This window comes from Equus quagga, chromosome 14 (assembly GCF_021613505.1).
Source record: "Equus quagga isolate Etosha38 chromosome 14, UCLA_HA_Equagga_1.0, whole genome shotgun sequence".
Lineage (NCBI taxonomy): Eukaryota > Metazoa > Chordata > Mammalia > Perissodactyla > Equidae > Equus > Equus quagga.
The window spans coordinates 3284932-3309630 of record NC_060280.1 but is presented as its reverse complement, the minus strand read 5'-3'; positions in this window follow the sequence as shown (position 1 = coordinate 3309630).

Here is a 24699-nt window from a genome sequence, read left to right as displayed (position 1 = left end):
CTTGCTAACCTACACACCTACTTTTGCTCCAAGAAAGAGGGAAAGTAATAATAAGGAAGGAAGCTGGTTGACTTCATTTGGTTCAACTTACTCACGTATAAGTGAACTCAGTCAATAGTATAAATGAACCTATTGGGCTTTTACATATGGCATTGGCATGAGATACCTTTGATTTTTATTCTAAGTCACCTTGTAAAAAGCCTTCCCATATTAAGAGCCTCCTTCTATGTTCTCATGATAATTCAGTGAATTCAAAAGCTTTGTGTATTTTTAATGAGAGCTCCTTGTGCTCTTACAGAGAAGCACAAACAAAACTGTTTACTTTGCATTTCTATACCGTAGTCAGTAGTCAGTTATACTGAAATTGTTGTATAGGGCTGAGTCTGAGATGTTGGCCGAGCAAGTTTCTATATTTTTTTGTTTTTTGCTTGTCTCTGCCACTGTTTTTCGTACTTATTCTGCATCCAAAATATACGACTGAAGTTTCCTTTGCAAGTTCCCTCAAAAGTTCTAGTGAGTAGCAGAGGGGATGTATATTCAAACTTTTAGGAAATGAACTTCCAAGCTTCTGCATAATCCTGCTGCATCTTATATGACGTAAATACCTTGCAGAAGGAGTAGGGTGGTGTGTGTACAGGTATAATGGTACCTGCCCGCCATCTTGCCTTCTACACTTGCAAGCTAGATCAAGGACCTTTCCTTTGTGTTCTTCTGCTACTTTATGGGGTTGGGATATGATTGGAGGAAAGCTAAGACTAGCCTGGCTCACAGAATTTTAAGAAAAAGACTGTAGAGTATCAACCAGTTTTGTATTTAATTTAGCGATCTTATTTCAGTATTCTTTCTTTTATTGATTAAATGTGTCATTTTTTCCCTTTCTTTTTAGAAATAGTGTTACCGTTCTCTTTAATAAGTTAAATTGATCTTTGACAAACAAATATATTTAAATTAAAAAAATAAATTCTCACTTCAGTGTCCCAAAACCTGCCCCTTTCACCTCCACCTTCTCGACTGCCATGGAGAATGTAGATGCTATTAATGTGTTTTATTTTACTATTTTCCAAAAAAGAACAGGTTTTCTGTTTATTCATGTAGAAATTCAAAGCACGGGAAGTTTCAAAATGTCTAAACTCTACCACTCAAGGTAAAATGTAAAACTTATTTAAAAAATCTTCTTTCTAGATACTTATCTACAAAGACAATATTATAAACGTCGATGTGAAATATGTTTTATTCACTCAATAATGTTTTGTTGATTTTTCTATGTAAATGAACATGGATTGCATCATTCATCCTTTCAGATGTCTTCAGAGGATGTCGTTGTTTGACAATATTACTGTATTAAACTCTTCTTTTGTGGATGAACATTTAAGTTATGTCCAAGTTTTTGGTTTATAAGTCTTAAATATACTTGCAATGCTTTCTTGTATGGTACATCAATATCTTCTATGCATAATTTCTTAGAAGTAGAAATTCTGGATCAAATTTTGATACGTATTGGGAAACTATCATATAGGCCTACTTTACCAATTGACTCATTCTCACTAACAGGATATGAAAATGCCCATGTTGCTAAGTTCTTGCCAATACTGTGGTTACTGTGATTGATTTAGACATTACCAGTCTAATAGGTTTAATTATTTTTATTTGAGTGACTCTGATTAACATTGATTTTGATTCTTCTTTTTTAAAAGTTTTTATTGAGCATTCATATTTCTTCTTCTGCAAAGAGTTTGTTTATAGCCTTGTACGTGTTTCTCTTTGAGTGTGTGGATCTTAAGGGCTCTTCTGCATTATGAATATTAACTATGTGTCTGATATATATCTATACATCTGTATCTGTATGTATCTATAGCTATGTCATCTATAAATATATCTATATTTAATCCATCTCCCCTACTCTGATTTGTTATGTGACTTTTAGCCCTGATTCTGATGTTTTTGGCTAGACAGTCATTTGGTTTGGTTTGGTATTTAATATTTACACTGTCAAAGCTATCACTTTTTCCCTTATTATTTTGGGCATTCATATCATGTTTAGAAAGGTCTCCACAGCTTGAAATTTTTTAAAAATATCATTTTATTTTATAAATTGTATATTTAATTTTGTTCAATATGGAACAAGAGCTAAAGTGAAGAATGAAGTAAATACCCAGCTTTATTTTTTCCAGATATTCATCTTCAGGAGTTTATTTTGTACTCATTTAATTATAATACCATCCTTATCAATTTTAAATTCCCACATACAATCTATTAAACTGTGATTTTTCTTTTATACTTTTTAAAATGAGTATTATTAATAGATTAAACTATTGATTTTTATGTAATTTGTGTATTTTGTAGCAAACTATTTTACTGAATTTTTAATTTTTTCTAATAGGTTATAACTAAAATTTTTAATAAAGAATTTGCTTCCTCATTTTCAACATTTATATTGTACATTATTTATTTATCGTTGAGTGACAAGTATTTAAAAATTAATATTCAGTAATGGTGTTAATGGACAAACTATCTTGTTCTTGTAAATATGAATCTTTTTAAGTCTTGCTGAGTTCAGCTGTGTTTGGCAGTTTCTATTTTATTTACAGATGATTAAATCAAACCAATCATGCAAAATTATTTATTATTTTAGATAATAAAGTTGATATTATTACTGTATGAATAATATTACTTCAGTAGCCAAATGTAATACCACCTTTATCATAGTCTCATTAATTAATGCCTTGGTGAACATGGACATGCATTGTGAACTGTAGTTAGATTGGTAGATAAGAACATGTAGGTGGGTATATTTCCTATGTCAACTGTTGTGGAGCTTATGTGTAATACTCAGAGATTTTCCAGAAATTCAAGAATTTGGGGTTATTGGCAATCTCTGTTGTATACTGAGTCCAGATTTGGTAAGAGTGAAAATTTGTAATAATTAATTCATTCATTTATTCATCCATTCGTTCACAAAATGTAATGGTATTGCGCTCCCAATTTGTGCATTATATTGTAGCCAAGAATATATTCTATTCTGGGCAGGGGTTAATCCCTTCAGGATACTGTGTTAGTTTCTTGCTCAAATACAGTTGTCCCATTCCAACTGAATCAGCTTCACAGAACAGATCAAGTAAGCACCCACCTGCATAATAAGACGGTGCCTTTGAAAGTCTTTTTATTTTTGAAAAAGCCCATGTTCAAATAAGGCAAAAGCAATTTCTTGTATACCTCTGGGATTTACAAAGAATCAAACACAGGCTATGTTATTGCTTTATGTATGTATTTTGGTAATTTTGTAAATATAATTGTACTATAAAACCTTTGCACTCAAATGATCATTGGGTCAAGTTAGAGTGAAATTTTTGAATAACAAAGCACATGAGTAGTGGCATTGGGAGACTGAGGAAGGCAGATGTGAGCAGAACTTAGAGCGCACAATTCTAATGAAGATATTTTGAGAGAAAGATGCACACAAATGCACAAACACGTGGCATGTATTCCAATGGAGGTATTTATGATCCAGAATAGCTAGTTTGATAGGATGAATTGAGAGGCACATTGTAAAGATTTGTAAGTTGGATGCTTTTTCTTTATGGAAAGAGAAGCCTGAGGATTTTTCTTACAATCCTACTGTTTTAAATCACAAGACTGGCTTGCCACCATAATAATTACCCCATTTTAGTGTTATTCCACTTTACTTTCCTATCCCAAGACTTCCCTTCACTCTGAATTTAACAGTGTGGGCCACGGCTTCGGAAACTTCCCACAGAACAGTCCCCTCGGTCCCCATCTCCCCTGAATAAGATGACAGATTTACCCCTCGCTACATCCACTATTATTTTTCAGTTCTCATTATTATACCTTTAATTCTATCTCACCCATTTATTTCTAGTTCTTTACAATTTCTCCTCCCAGTTACAAACTATTATCTCCCTTTTATTATGATTTTTCCCCTAATCATCTTCTATTATCTCTTATTTTAGTACTTGGCTTTCCCTCTTTGATGTCTTTGAGTTTGAACTTCAGGTAATTTGACCCTTTTTGTTAATTCTTTGACTTATCAGAGCTCCATTATCTATTCTTTTTTTCCATCTTTCATCTTTTTCTATATATTGAAATTCATGCAATTGTATGGTTTAGCTGCAGCCGGCAGGGTGATGAGCTGTGGAGAGCTGTCAGAGGTGAACAAACAGGCTTTTATGATAAAAGGTCGAAGCAGAGTGCACATGAGGTTAAAAAAGTGTCTATTATAGGATTTAGAGAATTGGATGTGCGTGACATGATTCCAAAAAGAGGAGAAAAAAATACATTGAGTAGGTAATGACATCATGACAAGAGGAAAGCACTATTTAGCTCATCAACGCTTCGTGAACCTAAAAATGCTAAATCACATAAAGCATACGTTTTAAAGCCGTTTGTGGAAGGTTAGATCAGAGAATCCACATTTGAAGTCTGTGTGCGTACGCCAGAAGCCCCGGTGCTGGAAATAGCACCTGACCTGGCAGGCACATGTCAGCACTTGTTTAACCTTTTTCTTTTGACTTTTATTTTTTCCTCTATAAAATGGAATTAATAGACCTTATTTCAATAGTTCTAGATCCTAGAGTCATAGACTCTTGTGATGGTTATATGTGGCAAGGTCTGGAAGGAAAATTAAAAGCTTCTGTTCATGTGTTCTTGAATTAGGTAGATTTGAATGCAAATCTGGTGCTCTTTACTACTATCCTCAACTGCCTCGATTTTCATATATTGAAAAAAACTTTATTACATTCACTTATGCATTTGGTCAACACCCATGGATGTAAAATGACAAATTATTTTGTAAAAAATACCTCTCATCAAGAATCTTAATGTATACTACCTTTTGCTCAGTAATTATTCTCCTAGAAATATACACAGAAAAGAAAAGCCCAAAATTATGGGGGAAAATTCTTAACACAAAGGTGTTCAAAGCAGTATTTCCTTAAAGTTAAACAAGGACATTTCTGAAATGATATAAATATCCAATAGTAAGGAAATGGTTAAATAAGTTAACATAAATGCATATCGTTGCCAGGAAGCATGTTTGAGGAGAGTTCTAATGTAAAAAAAAAATACTTAATTATATTTTTAGGTAAAAAGTATAATGTTTCAACACTATGTAAATAATAGATCTTAGCTGTGTTAAAATGCTTAGAATGAAAACAAATGAAAAGGTATAAGTCAAAATATTGTAGTTGTCTTGGTGACTTCTATTCTGTATTCTCTAAATTTTCTATTATAAGATTGTTAATTTTTAATGGAGGAAAGGGTAGCATGTCTTTTAATAAATCCAGTATAACTTATTAGGAAATTCCCTGCTTTCTTTCTATGTGGCAGGATCATATTTCTGAGGACCAAAAGCCACTCCATGGGGGATGTTTGAGAGCTGTAAATATGAAATTCAGACTAAACCAAACCAAACCAATTTCCACAAAAGTCATACTTCACCTATCACGGGATTATGCTTAATGCCCTGAATTTTATTTTTTAGCATCTTATTGCCTGTCGCATAATATAGGAAACAGTAAAGTACTTGGATTTTACTTATCTGGAATTTTAGTTGCCTAACTGTAAGTCTGTCCTGGAGTCTGGTATTCAGCAGCCAGGTCTTGCGTTTTTCCCTAATGTTCCTCATGATATTTTGCGGCCTCCACTTCTCCACCAAAGCCAACTGTTTATTTACTGGAGCACTTGTAGAGAGAGTGCTGTCATTATTGGACCTGTTGCTTGCCCAGGTTAAAGAATTCTGGATGCTTCTTGTTTGTAATTTTTTTTCCCAAAAAACAAATCATTAAATGTAGTGATGTGGAAAAAACCAGTTGGAAGATGAGAGAAGAATGAGAAAGCCACATTACTATTACTCCAAGTAACATGATAACATAAAAAATGAGATTTCAGAGATTTTTTTGGTTCTTATTTACTCTGATACTAACCAAAGATATGGTTACCTTGGCAACCCTCAAGCCATTGAGCATCTAGGTAGGGAACAAAGGAGTCACTTCACCCTGTCATACTCTGCCACAGAGTCAGGGAAAATTAAGTCATGTTAAATATAGATCACATTCTCCATGTCTTTTGTAGATGGCTTTAGTCACACCATTGTCTCAAGTCATTATTCGTTTCCTTTTTATTTTTTTAAATCATGCAACAACTCAAAAGAAGCAACCACATTAGAAGCAGGAGAGGCTTTCATAAGAGAAAAGTAGAAAGCACAAACTAATTGAGATGATATGAGACCATTACAAACTCTTCTCTGAAATGAAAATTGGGTTCACTTTATTTAAAAATCCTGGATGGAGTGTCCTCATTCACATTTCTACTTTCAGCTCACTGACTTCTAAGAATGGGGAAATGCATTGGCTAGTAGGAATGTCTGGGGATTTGTATTCACTCTACTATGAGTCTGAATGTTCTACGGAGTTGAGAGATGTTGGTCAAAGCACTATGCCTTCTGAGCTAACATCTTCTCGTGCATAAAATGAAGTCACTATCATATGTTGTGGAGAATGTTGCTCCCCAAAGTGTGGTCTGAGGACCACACTGAGGTCAGCATCAACACGACATGGGAACTTATTGATAAAAGCTTTGAGTGTACAGGCCAGCTTTAACCCAACTCAAGTTGTCTCCCAGTCTCCAGACCTTCTGAATCATAATCTGCATTGTAACAAGGTCCCCAGGTGATCTGAGATGCACAGTATGGTTTGAGATGCCCTGGAGATCCTAACACGAGGTCTTGGCTCATGGCAGATGTGCAAAATCTGATCATCCCTGTTCTCCTTCCATTTAACAGATACAACTTTACCTTTGCTTCAAAGCAGATGAGCTCCATTTTGAAGGCTACATTAAAAACTCAAATGGCCATGCTTCAACTGTCTTTGTTGTTGCAGATTTTTCAAGTGTTGATGTTCTGTTCTTGTGTGCAGTTGAACACTTTAATCTGGCATCAAACCCAAAATGTGCTTAATTAGTAAAATTATATGCCTCATTATCTAATCCAAATGCTTAGCTTTGGGAGGTATTTATAACACATTATATTCCAATTTAAACACCGGAAGCCTGAGATAACATATTTATGCTAAAATCACAATTAAATATTTGAAAAGCAAATTGGAAAATGAGGAGGTTTTTGGGTAAATTCCAAACTTTTGCAGAGTCCGGAATGTTTGAGGGCTTTGGAATCACATTTCAATCCTGTGTTTAACCTTCTCTAGTGAGTGATTTGCTACCATTTATAAAAATGCAAAAAAAAAAAAAATGAACTGCTTAACCCAGGATCAGCGAGAATTGTTACATTTGCCCCTCTGTCTATGTTTATGTTTAGAAACAACTGATTTTTAGATGGACATGTGTCTACATGGACCCACATACAAATATACAAAAAGTCCTTCAGTACATAAAAAATTTTATAATCTATCATTCATCGCCTATCACTACAAAATTAGAAACAGTTTGAATTCTTGCATAAATGCAGTCATATTATTATTGCCAAGTATGTAGAGTGATTCAAATAAATCATTAACAAAGTGTTCCCAAGTAGGGATCCTCAGGGACTAGCTTTAATGAAAACTGAAGATGCCTCTGCAATTAGCAATCACATGTGTTAAAATTTTATTTTCTTCAACAATTTAAATGTGCATTCTTCTGAACCTGTCTCTTAATGATAGCAGGATCCTTTCTCACCTGGTGAGTGCTGGTGACAATCTACCATCTCCCTCTTCTACCAACCCGCCATAAGCAGGAGTGCCATCCTCCTACAGACCGTTGGTAGATACGGAAGTCCCCACAAGGAAAAGATAGGCCTGTGTCAGAGCTGTACTGGCCCCAACAATCTGGTTTTCTTTTAATGTACCCACTAATTGAGAAAAGTTTCAAGGGCAAACTTTAACTGAAGAAAAGTTTTCTCACGTTTCTAATTACTAGAGCGCAAATTGACAAATTTGTGAGTTAGAACACTTGGCAGTTGCTTTCTTCACCGAGGAATGACAAATATAATTAGATAGCAGAGGCCCTTGAGCATTTCCTTCCTTGGCAAGAAGTGTGGTTGAGTCCGGTGACACAGACTCTGGTTCCAAGCCACCGAGCCTTGTAGACCTACCGGGTTGTTTAGCTGCTTTCAGCCTGTTTTCCAGAGAGGAGGGACTCTGTCCTGTTCCCTGCTGTGTCTCAGTGCCTAGAACGGTAATTATCCTAAATATTTGTTGAATAAGAAAATCTGTAAAACCTCCTTTGTCCATCAGTCCACATGGAAGGCTGAGAGCAGAGCTTCCTAGTTGGAGTGACCTGACGCACTGAGAGCCCCGGCTGGTTACGAGTCTGCTGAAATAGTGTTCTCAGCCCTGTGGGCAGCAGGCCAGGACCTGGGGCAGCTGGAGGCCTGGGGGCCATCTCTTAGCTGCTTCTTCCATGAGTTCAATGGCTACACTAATCAAGTATTATCTTTTTTCTGTGTGTGCCATGGCATTATAAACATTGGAAAGCCCTTCCTTAGAGCAAGACTGGTAAACACAAAATGTCTACAGGGACCAGGAGGGTAGTCTGAGTGAATTGAGCCTGGTGTAAGTACCTGCCAGCTGATAGTTTGAGCCCTGGTTTAGAAAGCAAATACAACAAACATGACAGTGTCATTTCAAATTGAAATTGATCACAGAAACTTCAATCCTGAAGACATCAAACACAAATGTGTCTTATAGAAACTCAACATCTTCCTGGAATTATTGCTACGTTTCTGATTTGAGTTGCGCAAGCATCAGCCTCTGAAACTTACGGAACGAGAACGCCATCCCTCTGCTGCTTTGATCTCCTGTGCTTCACCCCTCTTGGTCCTCGTCTTTTTGCCATACTCACTTCACCTTTTCTGTTACCAATTAGAGTTCATTTCTCCAGCTTCCATTTCAAGCTTGCAGATGTAAACGCATCCACAGATTTGTGTTACAATTTTTATTTTGTGGCCTCATCATGTGTTTTTAGTTTATGATGCCACAACCTCTTTTTTCCTTGCCTTTTGTGTAAGTGCCTGTAAAGCACCAGGTGTTATACGAAAGACTAGGGAAAGAAGATTAATGTGACATGATCTGTGTGTTGAGAAGCTCACATTCTAGTAGAAGTAGACCATATGATAAACCTTTAAGTAAAATAATAATAAACTTTTTTGAGTGCTAATTGGGTAGTAGGAATTATCCTAAGAAATTTTGCATTTTTATTATCTTATTCAATCCTCAGGAAATACATGTTTAGACCCTATGTGCTCATCTAAATTTTCTGAAATCTACCACAGCAGTGCTTGGCTTCGAAAACAGTAAATTCCAAGATACTAGACAGTCTTGATATATTTTCATGATATTTTCTTACTGGATGCCCTCAGCTACTTTTCCACTTTTGGTGTCTCTCTCATTCTGAACCCACTGGTACATACATAGCCATGATCTGTGCATATCTAAGGGTTTATTGTGGTTCGAGCATGGCATGCTTCCATATTTCAAAGACGTCAGAGAATCTCAGGATAATACGTATGTGTGTGCATATTTATACACATAAGCTGTAATTTGTTAAGGGCCATCTGTGAACAAAGAGTTCTGTGTGGGGTATCTCCACTATTCACAATAGTCCTGCGAAGTAAGAATAATCATCTCCATTTCAAGAATGAGGCTAAGAGAGAGCAAGCAATTTGTCCAAGTTCACATGGATAGTGAGTGTCAAAGAGGAGATTTATATTCATATCCCACTTTAAAATTTAGGTTTTTAGCCATTGGCTCTCGCTTACTTAAAGTAATTTAGTCCAACCATTCATCGGATACACTTAACCCATATGCAGCTTTCCTGGCAAATTGTTAAAAAGCTTATGCCTTCAAAATGGAAGTGTCATGGCTCCTATTTTATTCAGAAACACCTTAGAGTATTCTGAGCTTTGAAAGTTAAAATATCATAAAGTTGAAATCTTCTTATAAGTAAAATCTTTCTTCTAATGAGCATGGTTCAGATTCTATGTCTTGAACCATATAAAACTTTCTTTTTTAGTAATCCTTTCATCTTCTCTGAACTTTGCTTTTTTCAGAATAACTTCCTGTGGTTCGTCATGTGGTCTTCACAGTGCAGAGTTTCCATTCTCTCCCCTCTCCCTGTTCCTCTCTGAACATGTCCATAGTTAGTCTGTGCTATGAGTATGATGTGCTCAGCCAGCTCTTCCATTCTCTTTCTTCTAGTAACAGATTCTGCTGTACCCCACACTCCGTGAAGCTACTGGCCATGAGAGTGATCATATGACAAAATCATGACCAACCGTATTACCCCATTTCCCTGACAGTAGTGACTGGGACAAAGGTTTCTATATGAATACCACACGACCAAACAGAATTCTTCTCAGGGATTGATATATGTGTATTGGGCAAAAGGAAGCTTTCTCTTTCATCTGGAACAGGTAGGCTGAGACTCTTGGTCTCCCTGCCCGTGGGGAAGGCCTGTATGAACTAGGAGAGGAGGAGACCAGCTTGCAGAGTGGATCAGTGATAAGCAGAGATGAGAGACCGAAAACAGAGAGATTTGATGGCTCTGAGACCCTGTTTTACGTTCCTGAAGTCAAGGTTCCAGCAGTTCTTCAAGGTTATAGGTTACCTGAGAACCCTTCTCAGCTCTGTAAGCCGAAAAGTCCCTTTCCTGCATTTGGAGTTTCTGTCACCAACAAGGGAAAAAACCTGATAGATACACCTGATCGATACTGAAAATGCTGGAAAAGCCAGCATACCATTTTCCGTTCTTCAGATGGTCTTATGCTACAATATGACCTAAGAATCTTTTAATTTTCTTAGCAGCCATGTCAATACCACTTACTCAAGATGAGCTTCTTGACAAATAGGATATGTATGAATTTCATATTTAATGATTTAATCTAATGAGTTTACTTTCTTTTAGAGCCTGACTCTGTAATCCAATGTATTTGTTTTTCTCCAGCTTCATGTAATTTGCAAATTTAAAAAGTTTAAAATTCCATGGGCCGGCCTGGTGGCGCAGCAGTTAAGTGCACACGTTCAGCTTCGGTGGCCCGGGGTTCGCAGATTCGGATCCCGGTGCGGACATGGCACCGCTTGGTAAGCCATGCTGTGGTAGGAGTCCCACATATAAAGTAGAGGAGGATGGGTACAGATGTTAGCTCAGGGCCAGTCTTCCTCAGCAAAAAGAGGAGGATTGGCAGCAGATGTTAGCTCGGGGTTAATCTTCCTCAAAAAAAAAAAAGCTTAAACTTCCTGTCTGCAGCTTGGTGACCTTGGGAAAATCTTTCAATTTAAGTGATATAAAATTTGAAGAATATCTATCTCCTTGGTCATTCTGAGGATAAAATTCATGTCAAGGGATTAGCACAATGCCTAGCACATAGTAGGTGCTCAAATGTGGTAGCTATTTTTACAAAGACAGAAAAGAGACATTGAAAAGCAATAGAAAACTGTGCTCTACGATTTAATCAATCCCTTAATTAGGATCTTTGATATTGTTGTGTAGGCACTTATGGATCTATTTCCCTGTTCGATTATCCAGGTTATGTTTCTGTTGTGACTATGACAATTGGCCTGCTAAATCCAGATGGACATAATCCATCTCTTTCAAATTCTTATGTAAAGGAGAATGAAACCAGTCTGACCCAAGTCACTCTTTGTTAACTCATCTTAACCCCTGCTAATCTCTACTTGCATTTCTAAATGTTCACAAATCATTTCTTTTTCTTTTTTCTCTTTTCCTTTGGTTGAGTACATTGTACTTTGTTGGTGGTACATGACAAGGTAGGGTCACTAAGCCCCTCCCCTTCTTCAGGAGGTCCAGGATGGAAACCACTGAGGATGGGAGATTCTCAGTGTTTTGGAGGATTGAGTTTTGGCAAGGACTCTTTAGCAGCCAAGGGCCTCTTTCTTCCTCTTTATGCTTTTGCTGAGGCTGGTGGTTCATGGGGCTCTTACTCTTTGGCGGCCATGTGGACCATAATGCCCACCACTGTTGCTGTAGCCACATTCATTGCCACAGGAAGTGATCTTGACAAAGTGATTGTTGAGGGCAATGTCAGTCCCAGCATCTCAGATGAGAAAGTAAGTGTCATTATTAAAGTCACAGTAGACAGCCTGTCCCTCAGTGTAGCCCAGGATGTCCTTTATGGGCCTTCTGATATCTGCTTCACCACTTTCTTGATGTTGTCATATTTGGCAGCTTTCTCCAGATGGCAGGTGAGATCCGTGACTGACATGTTGGGGCTGGCACATGGAAGGCCATGCCAGTGAGCTTCTCATTAGCTCAGGGTGACTTTGCCCACAGCCTTGGCAGCTCCAGTAGAAGCAGGGATGGTGTTCTAGTGAGCCCCATGGCCACCACAGCACAGATCCCCAGAGGGGTCATCCATAACATCACCCCATTTGATGTTGGCGAGATCTTGCTCCTAGAAGATGGAGATGGGCCTTCCATTGACAACAAGCTTTTCATTCTCAGCCTTGACTGTACCATTGAACTTGCCATGGGTGGAATCTTACTGGAGCATGTAGACCATGTAGTTGAGGTCAACGAAGGGGTCATTGATGGGAATAATTTCCACCTTTCCAGAGTTAAAAGTAGCCCTGGTGACCAGGTTCCCGATATGGCCAAATCTATTTACTCTGCCCTTCACCACAGTGTCTCAGCGATGGGACTGACACTGCACAAGAAGATGTGGCTGTCTGTCCAACAGGGAGGAGCAGAGAGTTCCATTTCTTTAACAATTATCAAATTGTGCTTAAGATTCACTTCGGGCTTAGAAGTCTAAAGTTTATGTGTAGCTAATTATTGTCCTTTTAAAAAAATAAGAACTGTCACTGTTTATCTCCAGCGTTGTGGCACCAAGCCCATTTCTCTATGATGATTCAAGACCATTGAACACCACACAGCAATTTCAAATGCAAGTTTTTAGCAGACTGAAATGTAGCCTCATTTAATTGAGTGGGTGCTTTCCTATGATTCATCCAACTACCCGTAATAGGGAGTCTCTCCTACTAATAATGTTCATTTTGCTTTTTTTTTAAAAGTCTAAAGATTATTCTCAATGCATAAAAGTTATGTGTATGCATACCTATATAAAAATATGAATATATATAATTTTATCAGTTGATAAAAGATGATTTTTAGTTTCAAAATCTCAAGTTCACTTTATTACCCATGCTCTGAAAATTGGTATACATGCATCTGGGGTTATATTCCTTGCTTGTTTGCAATTGGTTTCATGAGTGAATCACTGGCTGCCGCCTACACTTTGTTCTCATATCAGACCTGCAGTCCTCCATAACAGCAATCAGCTTCACAGGTTTACCCGTGTATTTCTCTCTTTCCCTTCCACATCCAATTTAATCATTTGATTGTGCCAGATAGTTTAGACAGATATATTCTCCCCTGCTCTTCTGAAGGTCACTATGACTTAGCTTGCCGAGGCTTTACCTTAGAGGCACCTATATGCATTGGCGGTGGGGGAGACATTGTCAGTCTATCTCTGTCTAGGCTGGGTGCCTCACACAGCTCATGAACAGGAGCATCTAATTGCATAGAACACTGTGTTTATCAAACCAGACACATATTAGAAACATGATTGGGAAAAAATAAAATTACAACCCAAGAAAGCCATTTATTAAAGTTAGCCTAAGGAAGGATTATGGCAGCTTTCTCCTGCACATTAGACTGTGGTATTCTTTTCTTCCTTTATCCTTTCAGGTGGCCTTGAGTTCAGGATAATTGCAATTATCCTTTATTATCATGCTCTTTGTGTCTTGAAACCTTATTCACCTTTCCGCTTGCTTTTCTGCTCCACAGCTTTTTGGTGGGCAGAGGTATAAGGCCACTTATTGCCATTGCTTGTAGGTTTGGGATATGACTGTCCTCTTTTCTTTCAAGTTTTGATACAGTTCAACAAAGCATCAAATACAAAAAAATATATATATATATCACCATGTAGGACTTATTTACAAGTTGGTTAGAAAGGAAAGAAGAAAAAAGAGAAGAAATGTTTTCTAGGCATACTTCTAAAAATGTGGATCTAGTTTTTTGAGTGAAAGTGAACGGAGAGTCAACACTAGGAAAGAGGTACTTAATTTTACCTCCCTTTCTTCCCAAGTATCCTTCCTGAATTCAGATTGAATTCTTTTATTCTTACCTTTGGCAGTAAACAAATACTCTTTTGGTCCCACTTTCTGGTTATAGCACCCTGATTTCCCCTCAACAAGGTGCCACTGTCCCATTCTCTCAGTCTTTGGGATTCAGGTGAACATTGAACACAGGAATGGCTGTCCTCTGGCTGTAGGAATTGGTGTAGGGATGAACACTTGACCCCAAGTTGGTCCATTTAGAGTTAGTACTGGGGACTTTGGATAAAAAGAACAGGAAATAGATATCCTTTCTCATTCAGTTGCAGAAAGAATATAACGCAAAGTTGGAGCCCTTGAAGCTATTTCACCAATAAGAGCAAGTATACAGTCTAAGAAAGAGGCCCACATAGAGCAAAGCATAGCCAATAGATGAAAAAGAGCACCTGGATTCAGCTGCTCCTGAAACCATTTATCCCTAAGAATTTTTAGCTACATAATACACTAAACTTCTATTTTTATATAACCTGTGCTGATAGAAAGTTTCCTATCTCTTACAAATGACAGAGTCCTGCCTGAAACATCTCTCTTCATTTTCCTAAGCACTGAGTGTATCATTTATCTGCTATTTGTTTTTTCTACTTTGTAAAGAAAGTTACTTTTAGACCCGTTTCTCTCTGTTGCCTCTTCTCATTAGCCTCATTCTCATATCACACCCATTTTTTTTAACTTTTTTTTTTTATTGAGTTATTGATAGGTTACAATCTTGTGAAATTTCAATTGTACATTGATGTTTGTCAGTCATGTTGTAGGTGCACCACTTCACCCTTTGTGCCCACCCCCCACCCCACCTTTCCCCTGGTATCCACTAAACTGTTCTTGGTCCATAGTTTTAAATTCCTCATATGAGTGGAGTCATACACAGATTATCTTTCTCTTGCTGGCTTATTTCACTTAACATAATTCTCTTAAGGTCCATCCATGTTATTGCAAATGGAATGTTTGTTCTGTTTTGCAGCTGAGTAGTATTCCATTGTATATATGTACCACATCTTCTTTATCCATTCATCTGTTGATGGGCACTTAGGTTGCTTCCACGTCTTGGCTATTGTAAACAGTGCTGTAATAAACATTGGGGTGCACAGGACTTTTGGGATTGCTGACTTCAGGCTCTTTGGATAAATACCCAGTAGTGGGATGGCTGGATCGTATGGTAGTTCTATTTTTAGTTTTTTGAGGAATCTCCATACTGTTTTCCATAGTGGCTGCACCAGTTTGCATTCCCACCAGCAGTGTATGAGGGTTCCTTTTTCTCCGCAACCTCTCCAACATTTGTTGCTATTAGTTTTAGAAATTTTTGTCATTCTAATGGGTGTAAGGTGCTATCTTAGCGTAGTTTTGATTTGCATTTCCCTGATGATCAGCGATGATGAGCATCTTTTCATGTGCCTATTGGCCATCAGTATATCTTCTTTGGAGAAATGTCTGTTCATGTCTTCAGCCCATTTTTTGATTGGGTTGTTTGATGTTTTGTGATTGAGTTGCGAGAGTTCTTTATATATTAAGGATATTAAGCCTTTGTCAGATATATGACTTGCAAATATTTTTTCCCAGTTAGTGGGTTGTTTTTTTGTTTCAATCCTGTTTTCATTTGCCTTGAAGAAGCTCTTTAATCTGATGAAGTCCCATTTGTTTATTCTTTCTATTGTTTCCCTTCTCTGAGAAGGCATGGTGTCGGAAAAGATCCTTTTAATACTGATGTCAAAGAGTGTACTGCCTACGTTTTCTTCCAGAAGCCTTATGGTTTCAGGTCTCACCTTTAGGTCTTTAATCCATTTTGAGTTTATTTTGGTGAATGGTGAAAAAGAAGGGTCAATTTTCATTCTTTTACATGTGGCTTTCCAGTTTTCCCAGCACCATTTGTTGAAAGGACTTTCTTTTCTCCATTGTATGCCCTCAGCTTCTTTGTCAAAGATAAGCTGTCCATAGATGTGTGGTTTTATTTCTGGGCTTTCAATTTTGTTCCATTGATCTGTGCACCTGTTTTTATACCAGTACCATGCTGTTTTGATTACTGTAGCTTTGTAGTATGTTTTGAAGTCAGGGATTGTGATGCCTCCCGTTTTGTTCTTTTTTCTCAGGATTGCTTTAGCAATTCGGGGTCTTTTGTTGCCCCATATGAATTTTAGGATTCTTTGTTCTAATTCTGTAAAGAATGTCATTGGGATTCTGATTGGGATGGCGTTGAATCTGTAGATTGCTTTAGGTAGAATGGACATTTTAACTATGTTTATTCTTCCAATCCATGTACATGGAATGTCTTTCCATCTCCTTATGTCGTCATCCAATTCTCTCAGAAAGGCCTTGTAATTTTCATTATATAGGTCCTTCACTTCCTTAGTTAAATTTACCCCAAGGTATTTTATTCTTTTTGTTGCGATTGTGAATGGTATTGTATTCTTGAGTTCTTTTTCTGTTGGCTCATTACTAGAGTATAGAAATGCTACTGATTTATGCAAATTGATTTTATACCCTGCAACTTTGCTGTAGTTGTTGATTACTTCTAACAGTTTTCCAATGGCTTCTTTGGGGTTTTCTATATATAAGATCATGTCGTCTGCAAACAGCGAGAGTTTCACTTCTTCCCTCCCTATTTGGATTCCTTTTATTCCTTTTTCTTGCCTGATTGCTCTGGCCAGGACCTCCAGTACTATGTTAAATAAGAGTGGTGATAGAGGGCATCCTTGTCTCGTTCCTGTTTTCAGGAGGATGGGGTTCATTTTTTGCCCATTGAGTATGATGTTGGCTATGGGTTTGTCATATATGGCCTTTATTATGTTGAGGTAGTTTCCTTCTATGCCCATTTTGTTCAGAGTTTTTATCATAAATGGCTGTTGGATCTTGTCAAATGCCTTCTCTGCATCTATTGAGATGATCATGTGGTTTTTATTCCTCAGTTTGTTGATGTGGTGTATCATGTTGATTGATTTGCGGATGTTGAACCATCCCTGTGTCCCTGGTATGAATCCCACCTGATCCTGATGTATGATTCTTTTGATGAATTGCTGAATTCTGGTTGCCAAAATTTTGTTTAGAATTTTTGCATCTATGTTCATCAGTGATATTGGCCTGTAGTTCTCTTTTTTCGTGGTGTCCTTGTCAGGTTTTGGTATCAGCGTGATGTTGGCCTCATAGAATGTGTTAGGAAGTGTTCCATCTTCCCTAATTTTTTGGAATAGCTTGAAAAGGATAGGTATTAAATCCTCTCTGAAAGTTTGGTAGAATTCCTCAGGAAAGCCATCTGGTCCTGGGGTTTTATTCTTTGGGATGTTTTTGATTGCTGTTTCAATCTCTTTCCTTGTGATTGGTCTGTTCAAATTGTCTGCCTCTTCTTGAGTGAGCTTTGGGAGATTGTAGGAATCTAGGAATTTATCCATTTCCTCTAGGTTATCCATTCTGTTGGCATATAGTTTTTTGTAGTATTCTCTTATAATCTGTTGTATTTCTCCAGAGTCTGTTGTTATTTCTCCTCGCTCATTTCTGATTTTGTCTATTTGAGCTTTCTCCCTTTTTTTCTTTGTAAGTCTGGCTAGTGGTTTGTCAATTTTATTTATCTTCTCAAAAACCAGCTCTTTATCTCATTGATCCTTTCTACTGCCTTTTTTGTTTCAATAGTATTTATTTCTGCTCTGATTTTTATTATTTCTCTCCTTCTGCTGACTTTGGGCTTCATTTGTTCTTTTTTCTCTAGTTCAGTTAGGTGTGCTTTAAGGTTGCTTATTTGGGATTTTTCTTGTTTGTTAAGATGTGCCTGTATTGCGATGAATTTTCCTCTTAATACAGCTTTTGCTGTATCCCATATGAGTTGGTATGGCATGCTATCATTTTCATTTGTTTCCAGGTATTTTTTTATTTCTTCTTTAATTTCTTCAATGATCCATTGCTTGTTCAGTAGTGTGTTGTTTAGTCTCCACATCTTTGTGCCTTTCTCAGCTTTTTTCTTGTAATTAATTTCTAGCCTTATAGCACTATGATCTGAGAAGATACTTGTTATTATTTCAATTTTTTTTTAAATTTGTAGAGGCTTGCCTTGTTTCCCAACATATGGTCTATCCTAGAGATTGTTCCATGTGCACTTGAGAAGAATGTGTATTCAGCTCTTTCAGGGTGAAGTGATCTATATATGTCTATTAAGTCCAATTGTTTTAGTTTTTCATTTAGCTCCACTATTTCCTTGTTGATTTTCTGTCTGGATGATCTGTCCATTGATGTGAGTGGGGTGTTGAGGTCCCCTACTATTATTGTGTTGTTTTTAACATCTTCCTTTAGGTCTGTTAATAGTTGCTTTATGAATCTTGGTGCTCCTGTGTTGGGTGCATAGATATTTATAAGTGTTATTTCTTCTTGATGAAGTGTCCTTTTGATCATTATATATTGTCCCTCTGTGTCTCTCTTTACCTGTCTTATTTTGAAATCCACTTGGTCTGATATGAGAATTGCAACACCTGCCTTTTTTTCCTTGCTATTAGCTTGAAATATTGTCCTCCCCCCCTTCACCCTGAGTCTGTGTTTGTCCCTGGGGCTGAGGTGTGTTTCCTGGAGGCAACAAATTGTTGGATCTTGTTCTTTAATCCATTTTGCCACTCTGTGTCTTTTTATTGGAGAGTTCAATCCGTTCACATTAAGAGTGATTATTGATGCATGTGGACTTAATGCTGTCAATCTGTCGCTCATTATCTCGTTTTCCTGTGTTTCTTTTCCTGTGTGCTTTAGACTACCCATTTAATACTGCAATTTCTTATGCTGGGTTTCTTAGATTTTTCCTTATCTATGATTTGTGACTCTGTTCTGTACTTTATTTTAGTGTCTACCTTGAAGTTTGTGTTTAGAATCTCGTGTATAATATAGTCTATTCTCTGGTGGTCTCTTACTTACTCGACCAATCTGATTTAGACCCTTTGCTCTTCCCCTTCTAAATAATTATTTTCATTTTTTATTCCAACTCGTCTTATTAATTTGTAGTTAGAGTGCTAAGATCATCCTTGTTTTGGTAGTTTCCTTATTTTTACCCTAATGCTATAGTTGAATATTTGCTATCCTGTTCTGGTTCTATCCATTGGTCTCCCTAGTCTGTGGATTGTGTCCCCTTTCTCCCTTTTTTCTTTTTTCAAGTATGAGAGCCTTCTTGAGGATTTCTTGTAATGGAGGGCTTTTAGTTACAAATTCCCTTAACTTTTGTTTGTCTGGAAAAGATTTAATTTCTCCCTCATATCTGAAGGAAATTCTTGCTGGATAGAGTATTCTTGGCTGAAGGTTTTTATCCTTTAAAGCTTTGAATATATCACTCCATTCTCTCCTAGCTTGTAGGGTTTCTGTAGAGAAATCCACTGACAGTCTGATAGGGGCTCCTTTATAGGTTATTGTCTTTTATTTTCTTACTTCCCTGAGTATTCTTTCCTTATCATTCTTATTTGCCAACTTTACTATTATGTGCCTTGCGGTGGGTCTTTTTACATTGACAAATCTAGGAGATCTAAAACCCTCCTCTACACACATTTCTCTGTTGATCCCTAGATTTGGGAAGTTCTCTTCAATAATTTCGTTAAGCACACTTTCTGCTCCATTTTCCTTTTCCATATTCTCGGGAATTCCTATGATCCTTATGTTCTTACTCCTCATTATCTCTCGGAGATTTTCCTCATTTTTTTTAATTCTTAGTTCTCTTTCTTCCTCTGTCTGGCGCCATTCAGCCTGTCTGTCCTCGATTATGCTGATTTGCTCCTCTAGGTTGTCTACACGGGCATTCAGGGAATCCGTATTCTGTTTTATCTGGTCCATTGTGTTTTTCATCTCAAGTAATTCTGTTTGATTCTTCTTTATGATTTCAGTCTCTTTTGTGAAGTAACTCCAGAACTCGGCTTGTTTCTCTATCTTTCTCTCTACCTCATTGAGTTTTTTTATTATAGCTGCTCTGAATTCATTATCACGTAGTTTACCTAATTCCAAGTCCTCAGGACTTAATTCTGTGTTTTTATTCTTTTCCTTCTGGTCTGGGGCTTTTATAAATTGCTGGATGGTAGAGGAGCGGTTTTTTCTCATGGTGGTAGAATTCAGTTGCAGTTACAGCCTGTTGCCACTAGATGGGGGTCGGGAGCGGCGTGTTAGCTCTCCGCCTTCGGGGCAAGATGGCTGCGCCCACTGGCTTTGTTGGGGGGGAGGGGCTGCTATTCTCACGCGCCGGTCTGGGTTCAGATCAGTTCTGTTCTCTGGTCTCCCAAGGCCCTGGGTTTATGGGGTCCCCGCGGACAGAAGCTTTCCCCCCGTCAGCGGGTCTCCACTGAACCAGCAGCAGGAGTCCTGGATGATCCCCCGGTTGCGCGGCCCCTCCCGCGCTCCCTCCCGACCCACATAGCAGCGATCGCAGACTCTAGGGGAGGGAGCGATGTTCTCTCCTACCGTTCCGGTGCCTCCGAGGGTCTAAGCAAGGTTATGATCTCCGCCTTCTTGGTATTGTAGGTCTCTAACGAGCTGGCATTATGTTTATTCTCTGAAATTCAGTTCTTCCAATCTTTTGTTGTATTTTGGAGGGGAGAGAATCCTGGGTCAGCTCACCCCGCCATTTTGCCCCGCCCACCTCCTCACACCCATTTTTTAAAATTTAATTTTACAATTATATTCCCTGAGTCCTGAAAAGTGATTGACACAAGAGTGAGCACTCTTCCATGTGTCTATATTTCTTATACTGGAACTTTCCACACATTAGCCCATAGCTCATTATGTACCTTCTAGAAGTTTATTTTATTGACCCGATTTACATACCCTTTCATAGACATAAGGTGAAATCTGTCATTTTACTCTTACCTTTAAACTTAATGAAAGATAAAGGCCTTGTAGGTTAAGAGGAAATTAAAATCAATGTTTTTATTCTTAGAGGGACTTTAGAAGCTCAGTGTCCTAAATGTCAAGAATTGGCTTCCTCACCTGCTAAACCTGAGCATTGATATTTAAAATTAGTAGTTCACTCAAAATTAAATTTTGGCCTGCTGAAAGTACTACAGTTTATTCATATATATTTTTAAACTTAAATCTTATTATTTATTCAATAGTTTGTTAATTATTTTTACCAGCATAAACGGGTCTCTTTTTAAAAATTTTACTTGCTCTCTTTTTTGAGTCAGAAATCCAAGACTCTTCTACTCACACGTCCCTCAGGACATATTCCTTCCCTCCTCTTTCAGGTGACTAGAGACGTTCTTTCCTCCACAGAGCCATCCTTACATTTGTGTTGCAACCCATTCCTTTTACAAATTGATGGTAAAACTGCAGTATTTTTCCTATTCATTTTTTTCAGTCATCCATAATTTGGATCTCAATGAGCTGTTATCATATACAAACAGCTTGGACCCTTGAGATGTTCTGGAAAGAAGATAATTTGTACACATTGGGATTGTTAATCGAGAATTTGGTGTACCACATTGATTCTTTACAATGCAATGAAGATAATTACAATTGGGGACACAAAATAAAACCTGCTTCAGTTAGGAAGTTGTTCAGAGACAAATGTTATTTTTATGGGTCTCCTTGGGATGGGGCAGGCCATGTCATGATGTTAAAATATCAAATAACTGAATGATATCAACCTTCAGGGAAACATGTTCAACTATCTATTCAAATTACATTTTAAATATTTCCTTCCAAGTGAGAATGCATCATTTTTAATATTCTGAGGCAGTTTGTAAATTTGGCTAAAGCAGGAGGAGATATTAAGACAAACACATTTTTAAAAGGATAAATCATCTCTGCATTGTATATGAATTACAGTAGCAAACCAGTCCAGAAAAATAGACATGGAAGGAATAGAGAAGAAAAAATAGTTGAGATTAATAGAGAGGAAAAGGCAGTGAAAGTGTGGCAAAGGGTCCTTTTTATGTTTTAAATTGTAGGAAATGTAGTCCCTTGTGGGAAGGAAGAGTTTGGATAGGAATCCAAAGAGAAACATGGGAACGTATTATCTGTCTCTTCACGCAGTATAAGTAAGGGACACTGTAGTGAGCCACACTGATCCCTCTTCAGGACTGAAGGAAGTATGCCCTCAGCTGCTGGCAGTACTGGCTGCTGACAGCCCTTAACTGTGGGCCCTCTCCAAAGATTGCTCCAGGCTGGAGGGCTGCCTCCTGGTAGGAACAGCCAGTACCCAATGACTGGTTGGTCCCCAGAGCTAGAGGCCCAGTTTCCTTGATGCACTGTGGACAAGCTCTGGAGGACTATCCCAGCTTCCCTGTGGGGACAGCTGCAGCCGTTGTTGAGAGTGACTCATCTTCTCTGTCTGCCCAATTCTGCTTCCTTTCTGTCCCTTCCCCTCCACAGGTGCTGATCCTGAGACGGTCTCCAGATAAACTTCCTGTGTGTTAATCTCCACTCAGAGTCTCCTTCCTGGGAAACCCAACCTGCCACAACCTGGCAAGTGATTTCTCTGGTTGCTAATGTTTGTTGAGTAAACATTATGCATTAGGGACCATGTCCGCACTTTATGTAGTTATTTAATTTGATCCTCATAATTGGTAAGGGAGATCCTATTATCATCCACCATTTTTAGCTAAGAAAACTGAGATGAAGTGAGATTAAATAATTCGTTTTAGGTCCATGGGTGAAGAGAGTTGGAGTTGGAGCCCAGAGCTGGAGTCCAGCACAGTCTGCAGGGAACAGTGGAGGGAGAGAGTTCCCAGTAAGGATCTGATGAGGAAGCCTTAAGAGCCTTGGCTCTAAAGTAGAATTAATAGTCAAGATTCAGGAGGGGCTGTGGAGTCCAATTTAAGTGGGTAATTATAAGTCTCTTTGAATGACCATGATAAAGGGAAATTTTCCTTTTTCAGTTTTATTAAGATATTGACATACAGCACTGTAGAGGTGTAATGTGCACAGCATAATGACTTGATTTGCGTGTATTGCAAAATGATTACCACAATAAATTGTTAACATCCATCATCTCATATAGACGCAATAAAAGAAACATTGTTTTCTGTTTGAGGAGAATTTTTAGGATTTACTTTCTTAGCAACTTTCAAATATGCTCTACGGCAGTTTTAGCTATAGTCATCATTTTGCATATTGAGTCCCCATTGTTTATTTATCCTATAACTAGAAGTTTGTGCCTTTTGACCACCTTCACCCAATTCCCCCATCCCCCACCTCCTGCCTCTCTTAACCACAAATCTGATTTCTCTTTTTCTATGAGATTTTTTCTTTTTTTAGATTCCACATGTAGGTGAGATCATATAGTATTTGTCATTCTCTGTTTGATTTATTTCATTTAACATAATGCCCTAAAGATCCATCGGTGTTGTCACAAATGGCAGGATTTCCTTTCTCATGACCGAATAATATTCCGATGTGTGTGTGTGTATCTCATATTTTCTTTATCCATTCATCTGTTGATGGACATTTAGGTTGTTTCTGTGTCTTGGCAATTGTGAATAATGCTGCAGTGAACATGGGGGTGCAGATATTTCTTCAACCTTGTGACTTCATTTCCTTCAGATATATACCCAATAGTGGAATTTCTGGATCGTACGGTAGTTCAATTTTTAATTTTTTGATGAACCTCCATACTTTTTTCCACAGTGGCTGCATTAATTTACATTCCCACAAACAGTGCACAAGCGTTTCCTTTTCTCCACCAGTATTTGTTCTCTCTTGTCTTTTTGATGATAGCCATTCTAACAGGCGTGAGGTGATGTCTCATTGTGGTTTTGATTTGGATTTCCCTAATGATTAGTGATATTGAGCACCTTTGTATGTACTTGTTGGCCATTTGAAATTTATATGGATAAAAGTTGAACAACAATGAATAAAGATATTTAATTGTACCCCTAAGTTTGGAGCTTTAAAGTTCAATTCTCATTCAATCGAAATATAGTTCTCTCTGAAGATACTTCAGATGATGACTTTTAGTAGAAATATTTATTTTGTGAAAGTATAGAATTTTTTATTATAAACCTTTAAGTAAAGTTTGAGGTAGCACTTAATTGAACAGAATTAAAAAATTTTATCACTACATTTAACTCAGTATTGGCATCTATTAAAGGAGATAGGATTCCATTTGTGAAAAAATAAAGTTTCCTTAATTTGTTTACCCTTCTAAATAAAATATGTAGTCATGATTAACAACAGCTGGGAATATAGAATCATGGAAAATATAAATTAGTTTTGTTGTGTTTCCTTTTCTTTTTTTAAGCATGTTGTGATCATACTAGTAGCTTTATATTCTTTTTAAACTTAATATTATAATAGTTATTTTTCATTTTTATAAGCATGTCCTATATATTTTAATGGCTGCATATTGCCCTACTGGGCAGATGCATAATTTTAGCTTGAATGAGAAATGGGACATTGAAGCCAGGGATCACTTAGGGAATGTCAGCTGGCTCTGAAGACACGGTATACCAAAGACAACAATACTTGATTTGGTTACAGTATCAAAATGACAAGAATTAAATAGAAACCAGGCAGCCCATTATCACTTTACAATGAGAAACATACATGGGATAGCCAAGTGTGACTAGTGAGGATGAATCCTGAGCCATTGGAGTTAGCTATGTGATGGAAATGGTGGTGTCGT